At 42.1% G+C, this 24786-nt stretch overlaps 1 long non-coding RNA gene across 1 annotated transcript; it reads left to right on the top strand.

Annotated features, from left to right (window-relative positions):
• Positions 1–872: 872 nt before the first annotated feature.
• On the top strand, positions 873–5335 carry LOC134739562 (uncharacterized). Its single transcript, XR_010126338.1, has 3 exons — positions 873–1272; positions 2444–2554; positions 3624–5335. It is a non-coding gene; the product is annotated as an uncharacterized LOC134739562 (long non-coding RNA).
• Positions 5336–24786: the final 19451 nt, after the last annotated feature.

Here is a 24786-nt window from a genome sequence, read left to right as displayed (position 1 = left end):
TCCCTAGATATAGGCTAACCTTACAATTTACCATACAAACTGGGACAATTTTTAGGGGACAGCAGGGCACAAATTTGGACTAAGCAGAGAAAACTGGGACTAGTTATCCTAAGATAGGAAAGGTACAAAATATAGTCAAGGGCTTCTACAGTTTACCACATATAACCATGAAAATAAGGTCAGGTCGTCTCAACCTGACAAACTAATATAAAACTGTCAACCAAATGGAAGCCACTGAGTAATTTTTGTGTTCCTGGAAACAATCCTTAAAAGAACCTGTGTAGGAACAATTCAGCCAGTGCAGCCACTCAAAATAATAAATGCTTGAAAGAAAGCCACACTGTTGGGATATCATCGCAGACAGAAACTTTGAAATTGACTTTTAATGATGTTCCTAAAAGAGGAGTAGGTTTCCATCAAGCAACAGAGGCCCATGTCTCATAAAGCTATATCGTGGTTAAGATTTAAGTGCTGGCTGGCCACAGTGCCTCGTGTCTGTAATCCCAGCACTTTGTAAGGTCAAAGTGGGAGGATTGCCTGAGCCCAGTAGTTCCAGACCAGTCTGGGCAACATGGTGAGATTCCATCTCTTTAAAAAAAAGAGAGAAAGAAAGACATTTAAGTGTTAATTAAGTTACCCTTCTGTACAAACAGCATGTAACCAGGTGCAACATTTACATTTGCTCTCTTCCCTTCTCCATCACACTCTTGCTAGAAGCATTGTGGGCTCAAGCAAAAAGCAACTCAAAACCACTGCTGGTTTTATTGGCTGGGGCTGAAGAAGCCCGAGCCAGTGGTTGAATTTCAAAGGAAAATTTGCATCTCTCTCCTCCTACCTGGGTATTCTCATCAGCACATCAGAGGGCCAGAAATCGGCTAGAATTTTAAATTAAGCCAAAACAATATCCACAAATATAAAAGTCGTTGTGTCCCTCCTGACTGCCCCAACAAGGCTGACTGAAGTATGAGTCTGTGCTAGCAGAAGCAACTCTTGTCTCCTTTGAAGTGAGTGGACATCTCTTCAAGGAAACCCTTCAAGGCTCTATCTTCAAAGGGATACAGGATCCATCTGCTGCCCCCAGCCACAGCCTCTGAACCAAGTGGGCTTTGCTCTCTGGCAAAAGAGCCAGAGAGTTCTTTTCAGGTTGAAACAATCTCAGATGGCACTGCTTTTAAAGCAAATTAACTACTGCCTGTCTGGTAGAAAAAGCTGGAACTGTGACAAAGGACAGCAATAGGAGATAAAGAAGAGGAAGAGGAGGCACCCAAAGTGGTAAGAGAAGGGGGGAATTTTGAAGAAGCATATTTTTATCACCGTTTAAAATTAGCAGAAGAGACCAACAGATGTCTTAGAAAGGTCTTTTGCAAAATCGAAACCAATAATCCTAGTGAAAGCTAGACTCTCTAGTAGGCTCTACTGGGACTTAGAAAATGAATTGTATTTAAATCTATGTGTATTGTAGCTCCCAAAGAGCAGCCTTGTGTACTCACTGTCTCCCGAATAGCTAGTCATAGTTCATTGAACACTGATAGGTTTATTCTTATGTGTCCACTCGTCACACCCATAATAGTGCACCTGAGGGAAGCAGCATCATGTGGTGGTCAAAGGCCTGGAGTCAGGACTCGGGAGTGTATGATTTCAAACTCCTGTTCCACTACTTGCTAGATGTGTGACTTTGGAAGTGTTACTTCATTGCTCTAGGTTTCAATTTCTTCTCCTTCAAAAGGTGGGGAGGAGTGATCATGGTGCTTAACTGACAGGAAAATTAAGTGAATCAATATAATCAATACATGTGAGATAATAGAACAGTGCCCACACGAAAGGGTACATGCTGTATAAATGTTGGTTATTATTTATGGATAATAGAAGCACAATTGGATAAATTGTTCATGTCTGTGGTTCTTTGCATCCCTTCTTGTTCTGGAATGAATGTGAGGCAGCTAACAAAAAATAAGTAAAGTTTAGTAAGATAGCGTAATTTTCCAGTAGGCGCAAGAGAAAAAGAGGGCAGGGCTAAAATTCAGCTAGAATATTTATTGTTGGCATTTTTTTTCAATTGTGAATTAACCTCTCAAAAGGGACCAAGAGGAAAGACAACAGCTAAACAGACAATGGGAAAGGAAAGTCCTCATGTATTGATGTTGGTCTATTCTTCAATAATTTTCAGGTCGATGTCTCATTGCTTCCTTTGAAGTCAACATTTTCCCTGGTTTTGTTCTCTTTTCTTCTTATTACTGTTCCTACTGCTCATGCCAGAAATACATAGTACAGATCAGGAATGCTGCTAAAGTGAAGACGGAGAGAGTGAGGAGGTAGAAGCTAAGAACAAATGCAGACACGGACCTAAAGGGAAAGAAGAGAATCAGGAAGTTTAAGGGACTTAAAATACTTCCTGTCCAGACCTATAAATCTATTACCTAAAGATGTGTTCTTTCTACCCTAGAGTGCTCTGTGACTCTCAGGCTCTACAGGGAACTCCCAGCCTGGCCTCTGCTTCCAATTAATGCTGCCCATTAACATCTTCATGAGGTGATACATTTGTCTTCTGAATATGGTAATGATCTCAGAGTTCTTCCTTGTCTTGGGAAAATTTATTCACCAAAAATGTCTGCTCCAGGAACCAATTAGAACAGCACTGTGTTAAGGAATTTTACTATGGTTTGAACATCAGGATTAACTTAAGCATAGGCCATGTTTATGTGACACATAAAGAAGTTATTGATATTCTAGAACTAGATGGTTATAATAACAACTCATGTTTAGACTCAGGAAACTGGAAGAGACCTTTTAGAGATGGAATGCTGCTTCCTTATTTTGCAGCTGAGATAAAGTAATTTCCTCCAACCCACCCTATTCTGTTCTTATTAGAGTGAGAGGAGATGCACAAAATTTATTTTTCATCCAAACAGATTAAAGAAACCTGATGCATTATTTCCTTGGTTTTTCAGTTTATCAGTGTGAGAGCATCTTTTGCTGTTGGAAGATGTGTTTCAGGGACTGGGCATGTCAGGATGTTCACTCCAGCTCCTCTGTAGTGGGCCACTGGGGAGCCTCTGCTGACTCCTCTACAGCTGTCCAGCTGCCATCTGTCAGTGTAGCCATTGTTAATTCTCATGAGAATCAGTTATGATTTGAGAAGAGTTGCCATTTGTCGGGGGAAACCACATCACCAAGTTTATTATGCTGGAAAGCATAATTTTATTCAAAATTAGTTGGTAAACTCTAGCTGGAGATCCAGAAGTATGGAGATCCATACTTACGTGTGTGAGCTTTCTGATTCCTATTTTTCTCACTTCTTAGAAACATCGTGTCAAAAAAAGTGGCCTCTGCAAATAGAACACCTTGGTCATCAGGCTTGTGATCTTAGGTCAACCTCTCTAAGCCCCAGTTTCCTCATATGTAAAATGGAGATATTAACAGTATTGTCTATGACATATGGTTATTATAACATGTAAATGAGATAAATCAAGAAAAGCATTAGTTCATGTAGGCACTAAATAAAGCAAAGGACAGATCTCAAACCTGAGGAGTAGACAGACATTCATGTAACACAACAAAGTAATAAAAAAAAGATGTCATGCTATCAGATTGACCTTTGTAATGCATATAATTATGTTTTTCAGATAGTCCATTCTGAGGACATACCTTTCAGGGGCTCCCTCTCCCTCGCCTCCTTTACTCTCATGACATGACACTTTCACAGCCACCTCTTTACCTCACACACTGCATTCAGGAAAAGGACTGCATGCAACAGAAAATGGCTGATTCCCCTATGTTTTGAGTCTGGACACAGGAAGTGGCAGAAATCTGAGGGATGGAGAGCAAAGAGATGAAAAGCACTGATGGCATAAGAAAGGAGGAGGGAAGGACATCTACGAATATGACATCCCCAAGAATCTAGAGTGCAACCTGTGGAAAAGTTCAATAGATTAAGAAATTTATTTTGTTTCACTGGCCAAGTGGTGGGTGAGGAGGGAAGGGAATATGTGTTCTTTTTCCCCATACCCCATCTCCACTTTCTAGCAAACACTTGGATTTCTCCAATTGGAAGTTAGGAAGGTAGAGATAAATAGACATATTATTTGGCAAGTATAATAATAATAATAATAACTGACTCGGACAAGAATTATCAAAGGCTGAGAAAACAAGTGGATGAAAGTTTGATAAGAAACAGTATATTTACACCATTTCCAAATATTAATTACAAAGAAGATAGTGCTAACTTTACAGCAGAAAAACACTTAAGGATACCCCCATAACCACATAATCCTAGCTAACATCACCAATAATGGGACAAACTGGCATCATGTCTCTACTGATATAATGGATACAATATTATTTATGTAGTATTCCTGCCAAAAAGGCATAACCTGAAAGTAGTGAGGAAACAAATACACACAAATGGAGAAGCATTTCACAAAACAACTGTCCAGATACTCTTTCAAAATGTCAATGCCATGAAAGACAAAAAAAAGGCTGAGTAATTATTCCAGATTAAAGCAAACTAAAAAGTACAATAAGTGATCCTGGATCAAGGAAAAAGGCTATAAAAGACATCATTTGGACATGATCTACTACTGTCTGAATGTTTGTGTCCCCCCAACATGCATATGTTAAAAACCCTAACCCCTAAGGTGATGTTAGGAGGTGAAGCCTTTGAGGAGTTAAGTCATGACAGCTCTGCCTTCATTAATGGAATTATTGCCTTTTTAAAAAAGACCCCAGAGAGCTAGCTAGCCCCTTCCATCAAGTAAAGGCACAGAGAGAAGGCACCATCTATTAACCGTGAAACTTGCTCCACTAGACACGGAACCTGCCAGCACCTTGATCTTCGACTTCCCAAACTCCAGAACTGTGAGAAATAAATTTCCGTTGTTTGTAATCCTTGCTTTTAAGAGACAGACACAGTATTTAGAGACAAAATTCATGACATTTGCAATTTACTCTCAAATCATTTAGCAAAGCTAACAGTAATAGTAATAGAGAGAAGGAGGAGAAGGAGACTGTTGGAGGGGGAGGGGAGGTGGAGAAAGAGAAACAAAGCAAGGACTGTAAAACATTAACATTGGTGAATCTAGGTAAAGGGCATATGGAAGTTAATTACATTACACTTGCCACTTTCTGACTTTCAGTAGGTTTGAAGTTTTTTCAGAATAAACATTTTATAAAACATTACAAAAAAAAAAAGAGAAACACAGAGAAAGAGAGCGTGCACTATGTATAAGACAAATAACTAGCTGATTGTTAAGATAGGTTTGTTAACTGAAACCACCATCCCCTCCATGAGGGGAACACTGACCTGGGTCACATTTTTTTTTTTTTTTTTTAAGACAGAGTCGCACTCTGTCGCCCAGGCTAGAGTGCAGTGGCGCAATCTTGGCCCACTGCAACCCCCGGCTCCTGGGTTCAAGTGATTCTCCTGCCTCTGCCTCCCAAGTAGCTGGGACTATGGGTCACATTTCACTTGGAAGTACTCCACTAAGTTACCATACTGTTGCAGTTTCCAGAGCTGTAACCCCCAATCATTGTGCTTTCACTGCCAAGTTACACTGCTGATTTTGTGTGGCCTTATTTCTTTCTGAAAGCATTAAATTATTTTTAGTAGAACTCATGCTACCTACCAATCATGAAAAATTGTTTACTGTTAATTGAAAATGTTTGTAAAAAGAGCAAACTATTGTCAAAAACAATGCATACATAGCTGAAATATTTCTTTTCCCTTGAATCCTTAAGTATGCTTTGAGTAGGCATTTGCCAATTGGAGTCGTACATTGTCTTTCTTGCGTTAAGCACACTCATCGCCAATTATTTCCAGGTTTCATTTCTTTAAAGTTGGAAGTGTATTTTGTCTAGATGTTTACATTCTTTTCCATCATTTACAGATATCTTGTCTGCTGATGTAATATAAACTCTTTAATCACAAGAAATTTCATTGAATTTCTTCAGAATATTCAACTTATTTTTCATAGAAATGACTCATATATATCATCAGTTTATGTATTATTTAATTAATTCTGTAATTACAGTTTTAAAGATAACTGGAAGGAAGAGATTTGGAAACAAACACAATTAGCTCTCGGTACACATACAAGCATACAGCCAACCTAGGGAAGAACAAGAACGTAAGGCTGACCAGCCAACTGGCTGTAAGCATTCAATGTGCCATGAGCTTCAGTCATCTTGTTTAGTGAAGAAACAGAAGAAAATCAGTTAATTCACAAGGAGTTGGGTGTCAATTCAGTAGCAGTCACTAAGAGATCTTCTGCATATTTACTTATTTTCAATCCACAAAAAAGATTTGCTATCTTCCATAGGTAAAAATATCCCTTCCATGGGTAAAGATTGATTGTCAATTCTCCATGAAATTTACCACTTATCAGAGAAACTAAAATTAGGAGTATTGATCTGATGCACATACAGCCATTGAGTGCCTACTGTGTGCCAAGCACTGTTCTGGACACCAGGATAATAGGTTCCTACAGAGCTTCATCACAGTGGGTATAGTTATCTGGTAGGATTAACTGCTGGGCTGCTAGGCCACACTTCTCTGCCCCAGTAAAGTTCGTAAGAAAATGCCTGCTTGGCTCAATAAGTAAGGAATTAATTCAAGGCTATTCTTTCTGTCTTCTGAGAGACTGGAAGAATAAAAAAGAGGAGTTTTTACCCTGTGTCAAGTTAAACGCTGTTATCAGTTGCTACATGTACAACATGTTGTTTATGGTAGAGTCAATTGATTATGACACCCAAAACCAAGTGATAGATGGGACATGGCTGTAGCAGCAGCAGAAAAACAAAGAAAAATAGCCATCATTAACATATGGAGGCACATGTATGTGATTTTGTGTCTTCTTTTATTAAAGCAATTTTGTAAATTTGAGCTGATCCTTTTAATTAATCATGGAGCCAAGGCTTTCTGGTTTTCTGTTTTTGTGTCTTCAAATTACTTTTAAAAGACTGTTGCTACTTTTAGTAGAATTTTGCCTTCAGGTTAGGAAGTAACTGAGAAGATTTCTGAATATTCGGGTTAAAGAACATAGCTGTTGGTTTTGGTGTTGAACCTGCCTAATTGGTTCTGCCCATCTCTGTGCTTGTGATTGATACCCACTCCCCTCTTTTACTGGCTCTATGCCCACGAGGCAGGCCATTCTCTCCACATAGACACACCCTGATGTACACAAGGGTCCCTGCCAAGGGTGGCTTCATCTTTCTTCTCTATGAATTAAACCCTCTACTTTGCTAAGTAGCCAAATGAAGGTTCCTGAAATCTCAGTAACTTCCTGTCTTTACTCCAATTTCATGAATACCTAAAGTGCTTCTCATGAATACCCTTAGTCAATGATCCAGATCAAACTCTGATTTTATCAGAAAATCAGGATGGGAAAAGGTGAATGACACAGCCACTGTCATATCATAGAACCGAAGCAAAACCCAAGACCTCCTCTCTCTCAGCTAAGCTCTTTCTACTGTATAACAATCCACCGTTTTTTAGTACTTTAACAATGGTTCCTGTAGCCTCTACAGTGCTATCCTGAGTTTGCTTTCTGTGATTCCAGCATGTAGAGCATGCCTCACAATTAGCATGTAGGTTCCTTGAGGGCAGGGACTGTTCCTTTCATGTCCACAGCTTGCACAGAGTGGAGAGGACACTGACTAAAGGACAGGGGGATTTAATTAGCCAAATATCATATCAGACGGCATCAGATCTTCCCTCCCAGCCACCTCCTAGTACCCCAATAAACAACCAGCACATATCTTCTGATTACATTTCCAGGCCCCCCTGTGCTTTTGATTAACTTCTGTGTTTTTCAGCCTTTGCATTGCTGATGCATCCATTTTGTGTCCCCAAGTGGGATATAGAACTGTAGGTAACAGGCAGTTAATAAGCTAAACAGGTAGGGACAGAGGCTCATTAATGGTTGCTCTATGATTTGTGGCCGGTTACCTCAGCACCTAAACCTTGAAATAAATATATTCAGAGACTCCGTTATCCAGGAAGAGGACATGGATCATTTTTCTTTCATTAACAATGGAGCTGCTATAGCAACATTTTTATTTATATGCACATTTCCAAGCCTAAAAGCTTGTCCCTTTAAACCTGCTTGCACTAAATTTTGATCAGCCCTTGATGAAAGAAGACTTATGAATCGGAGACAACCTAGTAACCATCTGTGCCCAATGCATATTAAAGGAAATGTAAATTCACAAAAGACTCCCCAGCATATATCAGCTTCTCCACCCTGGGAAGACAGAGGATGATTAGAGAATCTGGGACCAAATCTCCCAATTCAGGAGGGCCATGTTAATGAGGAACTTTGCCGAAGTACACAGCAGGAAGGAGCCTTCAACAAAAGAAATTTCTAGATAACAGATGGGCCCGAATTTCTTCTATCTAGAAATCTATCTTTCTATCTGATGTGATAGGCACTTTTAGGGGTCTCTACCCAACCATAAGACCACACATGCATGCTTCACACATACACATGTGTGAGCATGTACCTGCACACATATGCATCTCTGAGCTCTGAACCCTAGTACATGTGGGTCCAGGCAGCCATATTAATTGTCTATGTGAACATTTTGTGAGCTTTCTATCCACACCATGCCACCCCAGGACCATAGTCTTGGAATTGTTCTGGACAACCTGTATACCGTTAAGGCATATACTATGATCAGAAATCAGGCAATTGCATCCCTCCCTCAGAACCCTTTTAACCTTCTCTGACTTAATCTAAACTAATCAGATTTTTTTTCTGTGAATTTGGAGTTAGCACTGATAGGAACAGCTCTACTGTTTGCCTGAGTTGAGGGCTTTGTATAATTGTCAGATAAGAGGCAGCGGTCTTCTGTCATGTGCTTGAAGAAGTAGAAAAGTTGGTTTAATAAGAGAAAAATCAAGCAGATACACAGTGACAAGTGGAGAGCAAGAGCCTCAAAAGTCAGAGACAGACATACACATAGAGACAGAGAGACAGAAACAGAGGAAGAGAGAGGAACTGTGTTACTTTCTGAACATTTTAAGATGCTGGTCCCAAACCTAGACATGTTTTCCCCTGGTGTTTCATGAGATAGATAGCCTATTTTCTTAGTGTCAGTCCTCCATTCTGCTTGAATTAGCAGTGAAAGAGCTTTGGGGACAATCCCTAGCCAGGTGAGGGCTGGGCCCATCTAGGCTTCAGGGACAGATTCCCAGCAAAGCCACGCAGCAGTTCTTCCCCACCACTGAGCAAAGGAGCCTTTGTTAGGTTAGGATGCACCGCCTGTGCACTGCCTGCCTGTCCTTTGTCAGAACCAGCCCCTCCTGCTAGCTTTTTAACATCTCTGTCCTTGCCAAAAACATTCAGAGTTGGAAGACAAAGGCATCAAGGGTGCAGAAGATAGGCCCTGGCAAAAGTGAGAGCAAAACCAGGGATTGCTGTGGACAAAGATAGCAAGGACAAGTCACTTCAGTGGGCTGTCATTCACAACTGAAAGCCACAGGCTGGAGTGCCTGTGGTGGATGGAATACAATGTTCTACCATAAGGAAAATGAGGTGGGTAACTCCTTTCATTTCCACTACATTGAAGGTCTATTCTTTCCTTCAAAAATATTTAATATGCTATTCCAATTGTATTAAAAATGCAATACCAGCCAGATATGGTGGCTCCCACCTGTAATCCCAGCACTTTGGGAGGCCAAGGCAGGAGGATCACTTGAGTCAGAAGTTCAGGACCAGGCTGGACAACATAGGGAGACTCCATCTCTACAAAAAAAAAAAAAAAATATTTGAGTGTGGTGGCACACACCTGTAGTCCCTGCTACCCATGAGGCTGAGTCAGAAGGATTGCTTAAACCCAGGAGGTAGAGGCTGCAGTAAGCTGATTGCACCACTGTACTCCAGCCTGAGAGGCAGAGCAAGACCTCATTTAAAAAAAAAAAATCAAGCAGTACCCAACCTGGTCAAGTTCTGTCTCTTCTTGGCTCTAACACATGTCCTAGGTATCTGATCGCAGGACAGAAATCAGTACAGAAAGTATTTCACACCCTACCCCACCCCCAGACAAAGCCAAAGCATGTCTGTCTACAGCTTGCTCCATGGCACTGCATCATTCTTCACCCCACAACCTCCACCCAGCCCCCACATCTTTCCTCCACCGTGCTCCCTGGATAAGCATCCCATTCATTCTTTAGACTGCCCAGAGGGAATAATGTGGCACCACACGGGACACCTTAACCTTGGAGTGCTAAATAGAAGACTTGTGACTCTTCTCAGCTCTAATCACAGACTAATTTCTCTGATAAAGCCACTTCAGATTTCTATTCAGCCCAGACCCTTGGCATCAGGCCTTGGAGCTGTTCTGGGACAGGCTGCTGGGCATACCATGTGATCTGAGCTCAAGCAGTCACCATATCCCTCCCCCATCAAACCTTTTAACCTGCTTTGTTTTGATTATTTTAAAATCCTGCCAAACCTATTAGGGCTAATGCTCCGCTGAAAGCAGCCACGACCTCCTGTCAGCACTTGGCACTGCAGGGCCATCCGTGACAAGGGGTAGCTCACAGTCCTCTCTGTAGGAGGCTAGCACCCTCTGCTCCAAAGAGGGAGGGAGCAACTGCAGAAAAGCCACCTGCCACCTAAACCTCAGAAGTCAACGGCTCCCCTGCCCCTGCAGCTAAGGCCTCAGCTCTTTGAAGGATATGAGCAGCTGCGGAAGCAATGGTGGCCTCAAAAAGTCCCATCAACAGCTCTCAGAGTTTGTCTTCAAAACAAAAGTGCACCTGTGTTTTGGCAAGCTTCAAAGGGGTTATGAGTTGTGAGCAAATGCAATGTCGTTGAGTGAGAAGTGCTTTGAGCCTATGACTGCACAGACACACCACAGCATCTGGCACCACGGCTGCTCTGTGACCTTGAGGAATCACTCTGTGGACCTTCCGCATAGGAGAGATTCACACCTGATCAGATTCACCCCTGAGCTTCAGGACCTGGGTTCACAGTTAAAGGCCTTCCCAGCTTGTCCTTCCATGCCCCAGGTTTGTACTGCTTTCTTTAGCATCTACTCAACAGTTCCTGTCCCTTCCCCTTTGGTCTTGGCTCCTAGAATGCCCTTCCATCTCCCTACTCAAATCCAGCACATTCCATTCTCTAAGACAGCTTAAGTTACTTTTTCTTGAAGGCTTTCTTTGCTCCCACAGCCCTCAAGGCTCCTCCTACTATCCCATCAGGCAATTGCACACAATTATGCAGCCATTATAGACTCCTTTATGTTGTTCTCAATTATTATGTCTGTGTTCATATTGCATCCTTCAATATCCTAAACTCCTCAAGGACAGGGTCCAAATCATTTTAGCACACTCCTGGATTGTGTGCTGAGATTAAAAAGAAAAAAATAATAAAAAGGCAACATCCCAGGGCATGATTATTCAGCCACCCTTCCCCAGTAGTCACACTCTGAGTCAGGAGAACACAGCACTCTTTAATTTTATAAAGGTCAGAAAAAGGTGATCGCGGTCAGCCAGTAAAAGTCGGGTGAGCCACGTCCATCTGGGTGTCCCTGCTGTCTATTTCTATGTAATCCTCTGCTTAGGGGGCAGTCAGTGATGCCAACCGTGGGGGCTTTCAATCCATAATTACAACGTCTTTCCTTCAGCCCAAAATGTGGAGCAGCTCCTGATTCCTCCCTTGGCAGCCAAAAGGCTGATCTAGCCCCAACCAACTGCAAGAGGAAATAGTAGGACCAGGAACCTACTGCAGCTGCAGGGATGAGCCCTGGGAGGCTGATCACCACCAGAAATGACCAAAGGACTCTATGGCTGTCCTTGGAGGCAAGGACTGGTTGAGAGAAGAGTTGGGGAAAGTAGAAATGAGGCTTTGCAATGAAACGCTGAATAAAGCTAGCTCTATGGGCCTTTGCAGGTAAAAGCCCTAAATGACGGAAAGGTAGCAATCCCCATCCCCAACACTACTCTCCATACCCATGCAGGCACAACCTTCCTCATACCCCAGGAGCCCGGCAGCTTTTGAGGACCCTGCTCACTCTCAGTGGTAGAGGAGGAAGAGAAAGAGAGAAAATCCATTCAAAGCCAGGACCTAGCAGAGTCCAAATAAGAGGATATTTTAAAATAAATAAATAGGTCAATTCACTTTACAAAAGAAGACACAGAGGTGGCCAACTAGCATGTGAAAAAATGTTCACCACCACCAATCATTAGAGAAATGCAAATCAAAACCACAATCAGATACCATCTCATACCAGTCAGAATGGCTATTATTAAAAGGTCAAAGAAGAACAGATAGTGGCAAGATTGCAGAGAAAAGGGAATGTCTATACATTGCTGGTGACAATGTAATTAGTTCAGCCATTGTGGAAAGCAGTGTGATGATTTCTCAAAGAACTTAAAACAGAATTACCATTTGACTCAGCAATCCCATTATTGGATATATATCCAAAGGAATATAAATCATTCTACTATAAAGACGCATGCACATATATGTTTATCACAGCACTATTTACTGTAGCAAAAACAGGAAATCAACCTAAATGCCCATCAATGGTAGAATGGGTAAAGTAAACGTGGTACATATGCACCATGGAATACTAAACAGCCATAAAAAGAATGAGATTATGTCCTTTGTAGCAACAAGAATGGAGCTGGAGGCCATTATCCTCAGCAAAGTAATGCAGGAACAGAAAACCAAATGCCACATGTTCTCACTTATAAGTGAGAGCTAAACACTGAGTACATATGAATGCAAAGAAGAGGACAACAGACACTGGGACCTACGTAAGGGTGGAAGGTGTTAGAATGGAGTGGATCAAAAAACTACCAATTGGGTACTATGCTTATTAGCTGGATGATGAAATAATTTGTACCCCAAACCCCCGTGACATGCAATTTACCTGTATAACAAACTTGCACCTGTACCTCTGAACCTAAAATAAAAGTTTATTTAACAAGTCAATTTAAAGGGATCTAGAGACTTGGTCACTGGCTAATTTCATTGCACTGGATCCATCATAGACAATACATATTTGGGCTCAAATGTTTCTAGATTGGAGCATGGGATGAGGGAAATATTGTATCTTTTGTTTTGTCCTAAGAAACAAATTCCCAGGGTGTATCAGTCCATTTTCATACCCCCATAAAGAACTGCCCAAGACTGGGTAATTTATAATGAAAAGAGGTTTAACTGACTCACAGTTCAGCATGGCTGGGGAGGCTTCAGGAAACTTACAGTCATGACGGAAGGTGAAGGGGAAGCAAGGCACCTTCTTCACAAGGTGACAGGAAGGAGAAGTGCTGAGCTAAGGGGGAAAAGCTCACATCTTGGGAGAACCATCAGATCTTGGGAGAACTCACTTACCATCATGAGAACAGCATGAGGGAAACCACCCCCATGACTGACTTACCTCCACCTGGTCTCTCTCTTGACACATGGGGACCAAGGGATTATGGAGATTACAATTTAAGATGAGATTTAGGTGGGGACACAAGCCTAACCATATCATTGTCCCTCCAGCCCCTCCCAAATTTCATGTCCCTTTCACATTTCAAAACCAATCATGCCTTCCAAACAGTCCCCCAAATTCTTAATTCATTCCAGTATTAACCCAAAAGTCCAGGTCTAAAGTCTCAACTGAGACAAGGCATGTACCTTCCACCTAGGATTCTGTAAATCAAAATCAAGTTAGTTGCTTCCTGGATACAATGGGGGTACAGGCACTGGGTAAATATACCCATTCCAAATGGGAGAAATTGACCAAAACAGAGAGGCTATAAGCCCCATACAAGTCCTAAATCCAATGGGAGAGTCAAATCTTAAAGCTCTGAAACGATCTCCTTTGACTCCATGTCTCACATCTATGTCACGCTAATGTAAGAAGTGGGTTCCCATGGCCTCAGGCAGCTCTGCCCCTGTGGCTTTGCAGGGTACAGCCCCCTCCTGGCTGCTGTCTCAGGTTGGCATTGAGTGTCTGCAGCTTTTCCAGGTGCATGGTGCAAGCTGTCAGTGGATCTACCATTCCGGGGTCTGGAGGACAAGGGCCCTTTTCTCACAGCTCCACTAGGCAGTGCCCCAGTAGAGACTCTGCATAGAGGCTCTGACCCCACACTTTACTTCCACACTGCCCTAGGAGAGGTTCTCCATGAGGGTTCCACCCCTGTAGTAAACTGCTGCCTGCACATCCAGGTGTTTCCATATATCCTCTGAAATCTAGGCAGAGGTTCTCAAACCTCAGTTCTTGACTTCTGTACACCAGCAGGCTCAACGCCATGTGTAAGCCACAGGCTTGGAGCTTGTACCCTCCAAAGCAATGGCCTGACCTGTAAGTTGGCCCCTTTCAGCCATAGCTGGGATGCAGAGCACCAAGCCCCAAGATTGCACAAAGCAGCAAGGCCCAGGAAACCATTTTTTTTCTCCTAGGCCTCTGGGCCTCTGACGGGAGGGGCTGCTGCAAAGGTCTCCGACATGCCCTGGAAACATTTTCCCCATGTCTTGGCAATTAACATTTGGCTCCTCATTACTTAGGCAAATATCTGCAGCTGGTTTGAATTTCTCCTCAGAAAATGAGATTTTCTTTTCTATTGCGTCATCAGGCTGCAAATTTTCCAGATTTTTAAACATAAGTTCCAATTCCAAACCATCTCTTTGTGAATGCATAAAACTGAATGCTTTTGAAAACACCCAGGTCACTTGTGAACATTTTGCTGATTAGAAATTTCTTTTGCCAAATACCCTAAGTCTCAAGTTCATAGTTCCACAGATCTCTAGGATAGGGGCAAAAAGCTGCCAGTCTCTTTGCTAAAGTATAGCAAGAGTGACCTTTTCTCCAGTTCCCAATAAGTTTCTCATCTTTATTTGAGACCACTTTAGCCTGGGCTTCATTGTTGATATCACTATCAGCATTTTGGCCCAAACCATTCAACAAGTCTCTAAGAAGTTCCAAACTTTCCCACGTCTTCCTGTCTTTTTCTGAGCCCTCCAAACTGTTGCAATCTCTGCCTGTTACCCAGTTCCAAAGTCACTTTCAAATTTTCAGGTACCTTTACAGCAGCACCACACTCTCTGTGGAACCAATTTTCTGTATTAGTCAATTTTCATACTGCTATTAAGAATGGCCCAAGACTGGGTAATTTATAAAGGAAAGAGGTTTAATTGACTCACAGTTCAGCATGGCTGGGGAAGGCCTCAGGAAACATATAATCATGGTGGAAGATAAACAGGAAGCAAAGCACCTTCTTACCTTCTTCACAAGGCAGCCGGAAGGAGAAGTGCTGAGCCAAGGGGGAAGGGCCCTTATAAAACCATCAGATCTCGTGAGAACTCACTATCTTGAAAACACCATAAGGGAACTCACCCCATGATTCAATTAGCTCCACCTGGTCTCTCTCTTGACAAGTGGAGATTATGAGGATTATGGGGATTACAATCCAAGATGAGATTTAGGTGGGGACACAAAGCCTAACTGTATCACAGGGGCAGTACTGTTAGGAAGAGAAATACAAGCATTAAAAAACAACAAATGGAAATAAATGCATCCAGAAATGTCTCTAGGACTTGAAATAAGATCTTTTCACGTGGCTTTGGCAGGGCTAGCCTTGCTCTAAGAGTCCTATCTCAGACACAGCAGTGTTTAACTGGGGCCTTCTTTTCCCTGGAGATGTCCTGTTCTCTTCTCACCATTTTCTTCACATCCCAAACTTCAGGACTTCTGTCCACTGCTCAGTTTCTCACCACTCACACACAAGCCCAACAGCCTCATGGCTGTCAGGAGAATTGTCTGTTATCAGGCTTATGTGAGATTAAATTTAGTTATTATCTTGGAAGAGAATTATCTCATGTTGACAAAATCCCTCAGAGTTCACTGTAGAGAACTTTAATTTCCACATTCAGATGACATTGGAATTTGATCAGGCATCAATTAAACACTGCATTACGTAGTGACCTAACTTCGAAAGAAAAGTCAGTGCTTGTGCTATGCTTGTTCACCATGAAGGGTTTCGTTTCCTTCTTCAACCATCATTTGAGGTTACAGGTCAGACTCAGAAATAATGGGCCATACGTTTACAATAATACATAGGGGTTATGATTGCTGTTTTTAAAAAGAGCCATAGCATTCTAAATTATAGGCTCATTTTCCTGGGTCAGCTTTGCCTCAGTGAGGACAGCACCATGTGGCACTTAAGAGCAAATCTTTGGGACCAGACAGGACTGTGTTCAAATATTATTCTATCACATTTAGCAATGTCAGATTGAGCAATTTCACTAACCTCTCCAAGCTCAGTTTCATAATCTATAATGTGGGAAATAATAAAATCACGTATATAGAAAGCATAACACAGCGCCTGCTATAGGATAAGCAGTCAATAAATGGCAGCTGCCACTCATCGGTACCTCTCTTAGAGTAGTTATCATTTTCTACATTAAATAATGTATTTAATTACCAAATATTTGTCAACCATATACTAAGCCATTGAGGAAGATAATAGAGATAGAGTAACTAAAATCATGCTCTCTGCCCTCAAAGAACTTATAATTTTGGAGTGAGACATGTTTTTTTATCAAGCTTATGAGACTGTGTATATAAAGTGTTTCAAGAGCATTAGAGGCCGGGCGTGGTGGCTCACGCCTGTAATCCCAGCACTTTGGGAGGCCGAGGTGGGAGGATCACGAGGTCAGGAGATGGAGACTATCCTGGCTAACACAGTGAAACCTCGTCTCCACTAAAAATACAAAAAAAAAAAAAAAAAAAAAAAAAAAACAACATTAGCCAGGCGTGGTGGCCGGCGCCTATAGTCCCAGCTACTCAGGAGGCTAAGGCAGAGAATGGCGTGAACCCAAGAGGCGGAGCTTGCAGTGAGCTGAGATCACTCAGCTGCACTCCAGCCTGGGAGACAGAGCGAGACTCTGTCTCAAAAAAAAAAGAGTATTGGAGAAGGAGCATCCAAACTGACTGAATATATCAAGGAAGGCATTGTAGAAAAGATAGCTCTTGAACATAGATTTCAATGATGTGCATTTATTAGGACTCAAGTGCAGGCAAGCCACTCTAGTGGAAAACATAGCATGTACTGAGTCTCAGAGGCATGAGAGAATAGAGTTCATTCACGTAATCCCAAACTGGTCGGTCATACCTGGTGAGGAGAGGTTAAAACAAAGATGAAGAGCTGGATAAGAAAAGGTCATTGTAAGCTCCGTGAAAGGAGTGAAAGGTTTGATCAGTTTTGCATATTGAGGATAAGGCCCAGCTCCTATTCATGTGTGCCCAGCTCATATTCATGTGTACCCAGCATGGAGACCTGCACATAGCAGATGCTCAATAAATGTTAGTTGAAAAGACAAATTAATGAATGAATGGAGCATCTCAGTATTACTATCTCACTTTCAGTAATCAGATCAAATCTGTAGGGGGTAGGGGTTCCCAAGGCAGAACTGGATGTTCCCAAATAAATCTGGACCACAGCCCTTTGTATCTTCTACAGGGAAATCCCAAGGCCCTTTTAATCATCTTACACAAGTTGGACCACAGAACATACCTGAATACACTTTTCCAGCTCTCTGACCATGATAGAATTAGTTTATACTCAGGTGAGATTGGCCGTTTCTGGGCATTTTCATTTTTGCCCCCCAAGCAAATACTTACTGTAAGGTTTGAGTATGAAACAGTATCTGTGGTGGAACAACTCAAGTGCCTTTCAAAACAAAGGATTTAAATATATGGTTCAGGAATTCAGAAAAGTCAGAGCCAGTCCTAAAGTTTGCAAGCATATCTGGTGTAGGAGCAAAAGAAGGGCTGGGCTTGTGAGGTGGAGAATGGAGGAGATCCACGAAAAAAGAAGAAAGATGGTTTCTGCCAGGCTTTTCTAGTAAAAGAGAAATAGAGTGAACCCTGTTGCTTCCCTCATCTTCTAAACGCTGCATTTCTTTATTAATCATTTTGCTCTGTATTCACCATGCATTTCACTGTGGCCAGAAATGTTATTTAAGCTTATATTTTGTACTTTGCTTATTGTTGGCACTTAAATGAATATTGAATAGTGATGGCAATTGTGTGTATATAAGCACCATCCAGCGGACTTATGAAGGGAAAACCTACATGCCACACCAAAAATGCCTTATGAGGCCCAGTTTTCAGGATTCAGCTTCACATACTCCCCGGTTCTTCAATATTACACAGTAAAACTGCAAATCAGAAAGCATGAATAATGTGCTTTCCAAATTTATTGGTTTTGACAGGCACTGAAAAATACCTTTAGGATTTCGATATAAGGTGGGGTAAGCTGGCTGCTTCTGAGGTCGAAAGAATGTAACCCTATTAACAACAAGAGGAAGAGAACAAGAATGCTTTGCTCAGTAGTGTTCCATAAAGGATTTGTCAAAATTTCTCCTGGAGAGAGAGCAATTTGCACGCTATTTCCCTTGGTTTTATTTTGTGCTGTCTCAAAGGTCCACTGTGAAGAAAATTCTAAACAGAATTAACCTTGGAGAGAAAAGTAGCAACTTTGGTATTCATTGTTTTTTACATCATATATACCATCTCCTTTCTCTGACCTTCAGCGTTAGTTAGAAGGCAAGAGTGGAAGACAGAATTGTACTTTGAAAGCTCAAGAGGCTTTTGTTGTTCATGTTCAAGAGTGAAGTCTAGATCTCCCTGCTGAACAGAGCTCCCTGCCTGTGCTAGATTAAAACAATCAGGATGCTTTTCTCTGTGGAATGAACATTTTTGCCATTCAGTGAGATTCCATTTTCCTTCAAAAGGTCTGCCTGGCAAGGTTAGCACCACATGTGTGAGCTCATATTCTCACGTGGTGGTCAAAACCATGCTTGGTAATTAGCTGCCATCATGGTTTGGGTGAATGGTTACAATCACTTTCCATTTGTCTCATTAGCAACTTCACTCTTGGAGTCAGGCTTCCAGCTGCCTGGGGAGGACAATCTAGAAAGAGTTAAAAAGGCCCTACTGCCCTTGTCCATAGATATCTGCAGCAACCAGGAGCTACGGGCCAGAAATGTGGCCATTTTCAATGTGTTTGTTGTCATTATTTTGCAGAGTATCATAACCCCTTCAAGGAGTTCTGTATTTTGTATCAGCAAACATATATTAAGAGTCTTCCATGCATAGGCATTGTGGGAGATAGAGGAATACGATAGCCTATACTATACAGAGTTTTCTTGGAAGGTGGTTATGTGTCAGTAACAATAATCTAGGGGAAAAAGTATAAGCGTCTTAAGAGTGTTTCAGATAAAATGCTATGAGAATTCAAGAGGGGAAGTTATTGATTACTTCTGGCATTTGAGCTGTGCTTTAAAGGGTAGGTATAATTTGGACCTATCTGGAAAGCATTTCAGAGGCATTGTAATTTGTAAGCTTTCTATTTTTACAGTAAATATTCTAAAATAAATAGGTGGGTTTTTTTGTTTGTTTGTTTTTCAGATGAATTTTCACTGTGTGGCAAGAGTGGCCTGGAGCGAGCAAGTATTTCAAAGAAGAAGACACCAGACAGTGGGAAAGCACACGCTGGACCCATGAACTTTCTGCATTCACATTTTCACTTACAACAGGCAAAACTTTGACAACCTCAGATATAAGTGATAGAAACAGAAGTTTTTCAGTAACTTTTTTGGGAGATGTGTGACCAATGGAGATACGTTCAAACTCCTGTCCCAAAGCAGAAGGGGGCCCACAGCGCTATCTCTGGCTCGGTATTAGAGGCTTACGGAGGGGTTGCTCTGCAGGCTGGAAGTATAGGTACAGAAGGTAGCACCTGGGCCTAGAGACTGGATATGTGAGCAGGGTAGCCTGCTAGAGTTGTCAATCTAAAGACAGCATGGTGAGGCCATAGTGAATCTAGAGCATGAGATCAAGTCCAGCAGTTCCCTGAGGTACTAAGGCTGACCACAGAACTCATAATATTGTGCACAATGGACAAGGCCTGCAGAGAGCCATGAGTCATGAGAGTTGCACTTTCAGTCATGTAATGTAATGACAGACCCTTCAGCAAGCCTGCAAATAACACAGGAGACTCTCCAGGAAACGGGTGCCCACCTGGGTCAGGCACACTGGGCCAGCTATGGAGATTCTGAGATTTGCATGTGCCACCACAGGATGAAGCCGTTGCCCTGCAACTCAGTGGGGTTGTGCCAACAGGAAAGGCTCACTCGGCAGCATCATGGAAGCAGGTTGTTCAAAGAAGCATTTATTAGGAGGTGAAGGGGAAATGCCTAAATTCTCCTCTGAGGCCTGAAATCAGAGCAGAGAGAAGTGCTGCTGGCATTGCCAAAGGAATTTTAACCAGTGGGGGACAAGGAGAGAGACTGAAAAGTGCAGCCAGGTCCATCCTGTGCCTGGAACAACCTGTAGGTCACAGAATCTACACTTTCTTAGTGACGCAGTGTAATACAGTTAGTCCATCATGTTATCTAAGAACTCTTGCGGGATGGGTACTGAATCTTACTTAGTTTATTGGTATGATTACTTTGGAAGTGAACAAACTGGTATTAAACTGCTTTGCTACTGCATTTAGGGAAATGCACAGGATTCTGAGCAGAAGCTTCAGCCAACAGAAGCGTGACTCCTTTGAATGTAACTGAGCCTTTTTTCCTTTCATTCTTTTTTGCTGGCATTTTTAACTCATGGATCACGAAAAAAATTTCCCCCTAAAGATCACTGTTTCATTAAATAGATCACCATCTTCCAGCCCACTCTGAGATCTGTCTGCCCACGGCCACAATGTCCAGATGCTAGGTTCCATCACTGTAATCTGGAGACACAGGCATCCATGCAATTCTTCCCCTGGTTCATAATGATATTTTGAAATACAATCTGCTATTTAAAACAGCTGTTGTTGATTCACTTGGGACACATGCTGATTTTACGTCAAACAGAATGTCATGTGAATTTCTCCAAGGAGTCCTAGGGAAAAAAAAGAAGAGCATAGAAGATAAGAACAGCATTTATAAATGTTTGCCTATGTTGGAATCCCCAATATAAAATTTTTCGACACTCTGGGAAATAACATACCTATGTAACTGACTTAATATTTCTTATTCCATCCTCCAATCTCCTATGCTGATATGAAAAAGGAGAAAAAAGAAAAAATCCCCTACTGACAGTGAAATGCTTATTACACTGATGAAACATTTGATAAATACTAAAAAATATATATTTTCAGGGAAGTACCTTACCTCTTCAAGTCTTCTCTTTCTGTTCCATCTTCTTTCCCCCCCAACCTCAACTAATTTCCATCATTATTTTCCCTGAAATTAATGCAAATTTATCTGATTTTAAAAAGATTTCTTGTGTCTTGTGTTAAGACCAACAACACATCAGACTGTAAGCACTTCAAAGGCATAAAATGGGAATGGGGGCTTCCTTTTTAGCTTCCTATCTCCAGTAGCTAGCGCAGAGCCTGTCACGTACTGGCATTTAACAAATTCCTAAATAATTAAGTTGAATAAAGAGTGTGGTTAGTGCCCCAGAAAGGATGAGCTGAGGACTCCCTAAGCAGAAGTTAGCCTCTCCTTTAACATTATCCCCTTTCTCCTGCAGATAGATATTTATCTCCGTGGTCTAGCTCTGTGATCACCTTCCTCACCTTGCCAGTCACCATCAGTAGCCCCCCCACCTTCCAGCACTGGGCCTTTCTGTTCTGCCTCCAGGTGTTGTATCAGTCTGTGCCCCTGACTCCCAGTTCTGCTTTCTTCAATGTACTGGAGCCAACTCTCACCCTGGCTTGCTCTTTCACCAGCTCACCTCCATTCTCACCCTAATTGCTACCATCCGCAGTCCCCACACTGACACATCTGTGTTTCAGGAAAGTGAATTACAAAAGAACCCAGGTTGTTTTTTGTTTGTTTGTTTTGTTTGTTGGTTTGCTTTTTCAATTTTGCCCCAAAAGCCCATTCCAAAACACATCCAAGTGGTCAGTTTCCCTTGTGGTGTATCCTTGTGATGTATTGGCATATCTAGGACTCCTGAGGGAGAAAAAAACCGCAGGCGTTATAAAGAATCAGCAACTACACAAATATGGCTACTGAACATCACTGTGAGAACAAACAGTAGTGCTCTGGAGTGAGCCAACACAGCAGGCATTTTCTGATTCCATAAGGAAGACCTGATGTCCTTATGCATCAAAAGTTAAACATGACAAAGAGATTTTCAAAGAAATTTAGATGGTATGGTGAATTAATAAGATTTTTTAAAGTCACTATGAAGCATCTACTATATGCTAGTCTTATTTCAGATACTGAGGATACAACAGTAAACTTCGCTTTCAGGGAACTTACCTTTACTTGGAAAGACTGAGAAAACAAAAACCAAGCAAGTTAAAAACAAAAAATAAATGATGTAACTTTAGCCACCAATAGACACTCTAAAGGAAAATTAATCAAGTTGAGAGATTGTGGCAACACAGTAGGGACTCAAGGACCATTTTAGGTCAGATGGTCAGGGAAGGACTCTTCGGACAAACTCCTTCAAAATCTGGAAGAGAAACTTCAGGCAGAGGAAACAGGAATTGCAAAGAGCCTGAGAAGGAAATAAGCCTGGCATGTTTAAGGAACCCAAGAAAGCTCTCATGACCAGAACAGAATGTGTAATGGGGACAAAAATAGAAAATAAAATTAAATCTGATGTGAGATTTATTGGCCAGTATAAAGAATTTGAATTGGAGGATTCTGAATGAGAAGTGAAAGAATCTCACTGAGATTTTAAAAGATCTTTGAAGGTGATGTGTGGAGACTGGATTTTGGGCAGTCTAGAGTGAAAGCAAAATCCATTACAAGACTTTCACCACAGTCCAAATGAAAGATGATGGTGACTTAATAGAATGATAGGATAGGATATTAATGACTTAATACAATGATCAAGTGATAGGATAGTAGTCATAAACTTGGTGGAGAATAGTTAGATATGTAATATGAAGAATGGACAGGATTTGCTGAGAGGTAGGATTTAGGATATGAAGGAAGAAGATTCAAAGTTAACTCCTGGAACTTTGGCCTGACTAAATGAATAGATGTACTAAACATGCTAAGTTTGAGAAACTTATTAGATAGACACTGGCAATGCCACAGAGGCACCTTGATGGGTGTCTGGAATTCAAAAGACAAGTTGAGGCTGGAGATAATATTTACAGCCATGAAACTGGATGGAGTTACCTAACAATACAGAGAAGACAAAAATCTGATAAATAAGCCCCCCAAAACTCCAAAACAGTGGTCAGAAAGAAGATAAGGAACCCATAGAGAAGCCTGAGAGGTAGTTGAGGAGATAGAATGAGTATGAGAAAATTGTCACAGCCTGGAGGTCAAGTGAAGAGTGTTTCAAGAAGTAAAAAATTGTGTCAAATGACGCAGACAGTTCACGAAGAATGAGTGCTGTAAGGTGATCACTAGATTCAGCAATGTGGAAGTCACTGGTGACTTTACCAGTATAGGTTCAAAAGAGTGTTGAGAACAAAGCCTGATGAAATGAGTTAAAAACAGATTGGAAGATGAGCAAGTGGAAGCAGAGCATAGACAACTCCATTGAGTGTTTTGTCATGGAGGGGAGCAGTGCAAGTGGGCAGTAGGTGGAGAAAGACATGGGACTGGGAATTAAAGTTCTTTTGTTTTTGTTCTTTTAACATGATAAATATTAAGAGTTTTTGTATACCCATGGGAATGATCCAGTTGATGGGAATATTAATGATACAGAACACAAGATGAACTTCTGGAGTTAAGTAAGTAAAAGGAGATGAGCTGCAGTTACTGAGTGAATAGAGAAATTGGCTTTTGATAGGACAAATTGTTCTAATCTAAATGCTTTTCTTTCGGAAGAAAATACATTAATTGCTTCCTTTTTTTCCTCCCTTAATAAATACAACCGAGTAGGTACCAAGATGGCCGAATAGGAATAGCTCCGGTCTACAGCTCCCAGCATGAGTGACGCAGAAGACAGGTGATTTCTGCATTTCCATCTGAGGTACCGGGTTTATCTCACTAGGGAGTGCCAGACAGTGGGTGCAGGACAGTGGGTGCAGCCCACCGAGCGCCAGCCGAAGCAGGGCAAGGCATTGCCTCACTCAGGAAGTGCAAGGGGTCAGGGAGTTCCCTTTCCTAGTCAAAGAAAGGGGTGACAGACGGCACCTGGAAAATCAGGTCACTCCCACCTGAATACTGCGTTTTTCCGACAGGCTTAAAAGATGGTGCACTAGGAGATGATATCCCGCACCTGACTCGGAGGGTCCTACGCCCATGCAGTCTCGCTGATTGCTAGCACAGCAGTCTGAGATCAAACTACAAGGCAGCAGAGAGGCTGGGGGAGGGGTCCCCGCCATTGCCCAGGCTTGCTTAGGTAAACAAAGCAGCCAGGAAGCTCCAATTGGGTGGAGCCCACCACAGCTCAAGGAGGCCTGCCTGCCTCTGTAGGCTCCACCTCTGGGGGCAGGGAACAGATAAACAAAAAGACAGCAGTAACCTCTGCAGACTTAAATGTCCCTGTCTGACAGCTTTGAAGAGAGCAGTGGTTCTCCCAGCACGTAGCCGGAGATCTGAGAACGGGCAGACTTCCTCCTCAAGTGGGTCCCTGACCCCTGACCCCTGAGCAGCCTAACTGGGAGGCACCCCCAGTAGGGGCAGACTGACAGCTCACACGGCCGGGTACTCCTCTGAGACAAAACTTCCAGAGGAGCGATCAGACAGCAGCATTCGTGGTTCATGAAAATCTGCTGTTCTGCAGCCACCGCTGCTGTTACCCAGGCAAACAGGGTCTGGAGTGGACCTCTAGCAAACTCCAACAGACCTGCAGCTGAGGGTCCTGTCTGTTAGA

The sequence above is a fragment of the Pongo pygmaeus genome, chromosome 4 (assembly GCF_028885625.2).
Source record: "Pongo pygmaeus isolate AG05252 chromosome 4, NHGRI_mPonPyg2-v2.0_pri, whole genome shotgun sequence".
NCBI lineage: Eukaryota > Metazoa > Chordata > Mammalia > Primates > Hominidae > Pongo > Pongo pygmaeus.
The sequence above is the reverse complement of the archived record's forward strand: the minus strand, read 5'-3'. Positions and strand labels throughout refer to the sequence as shown.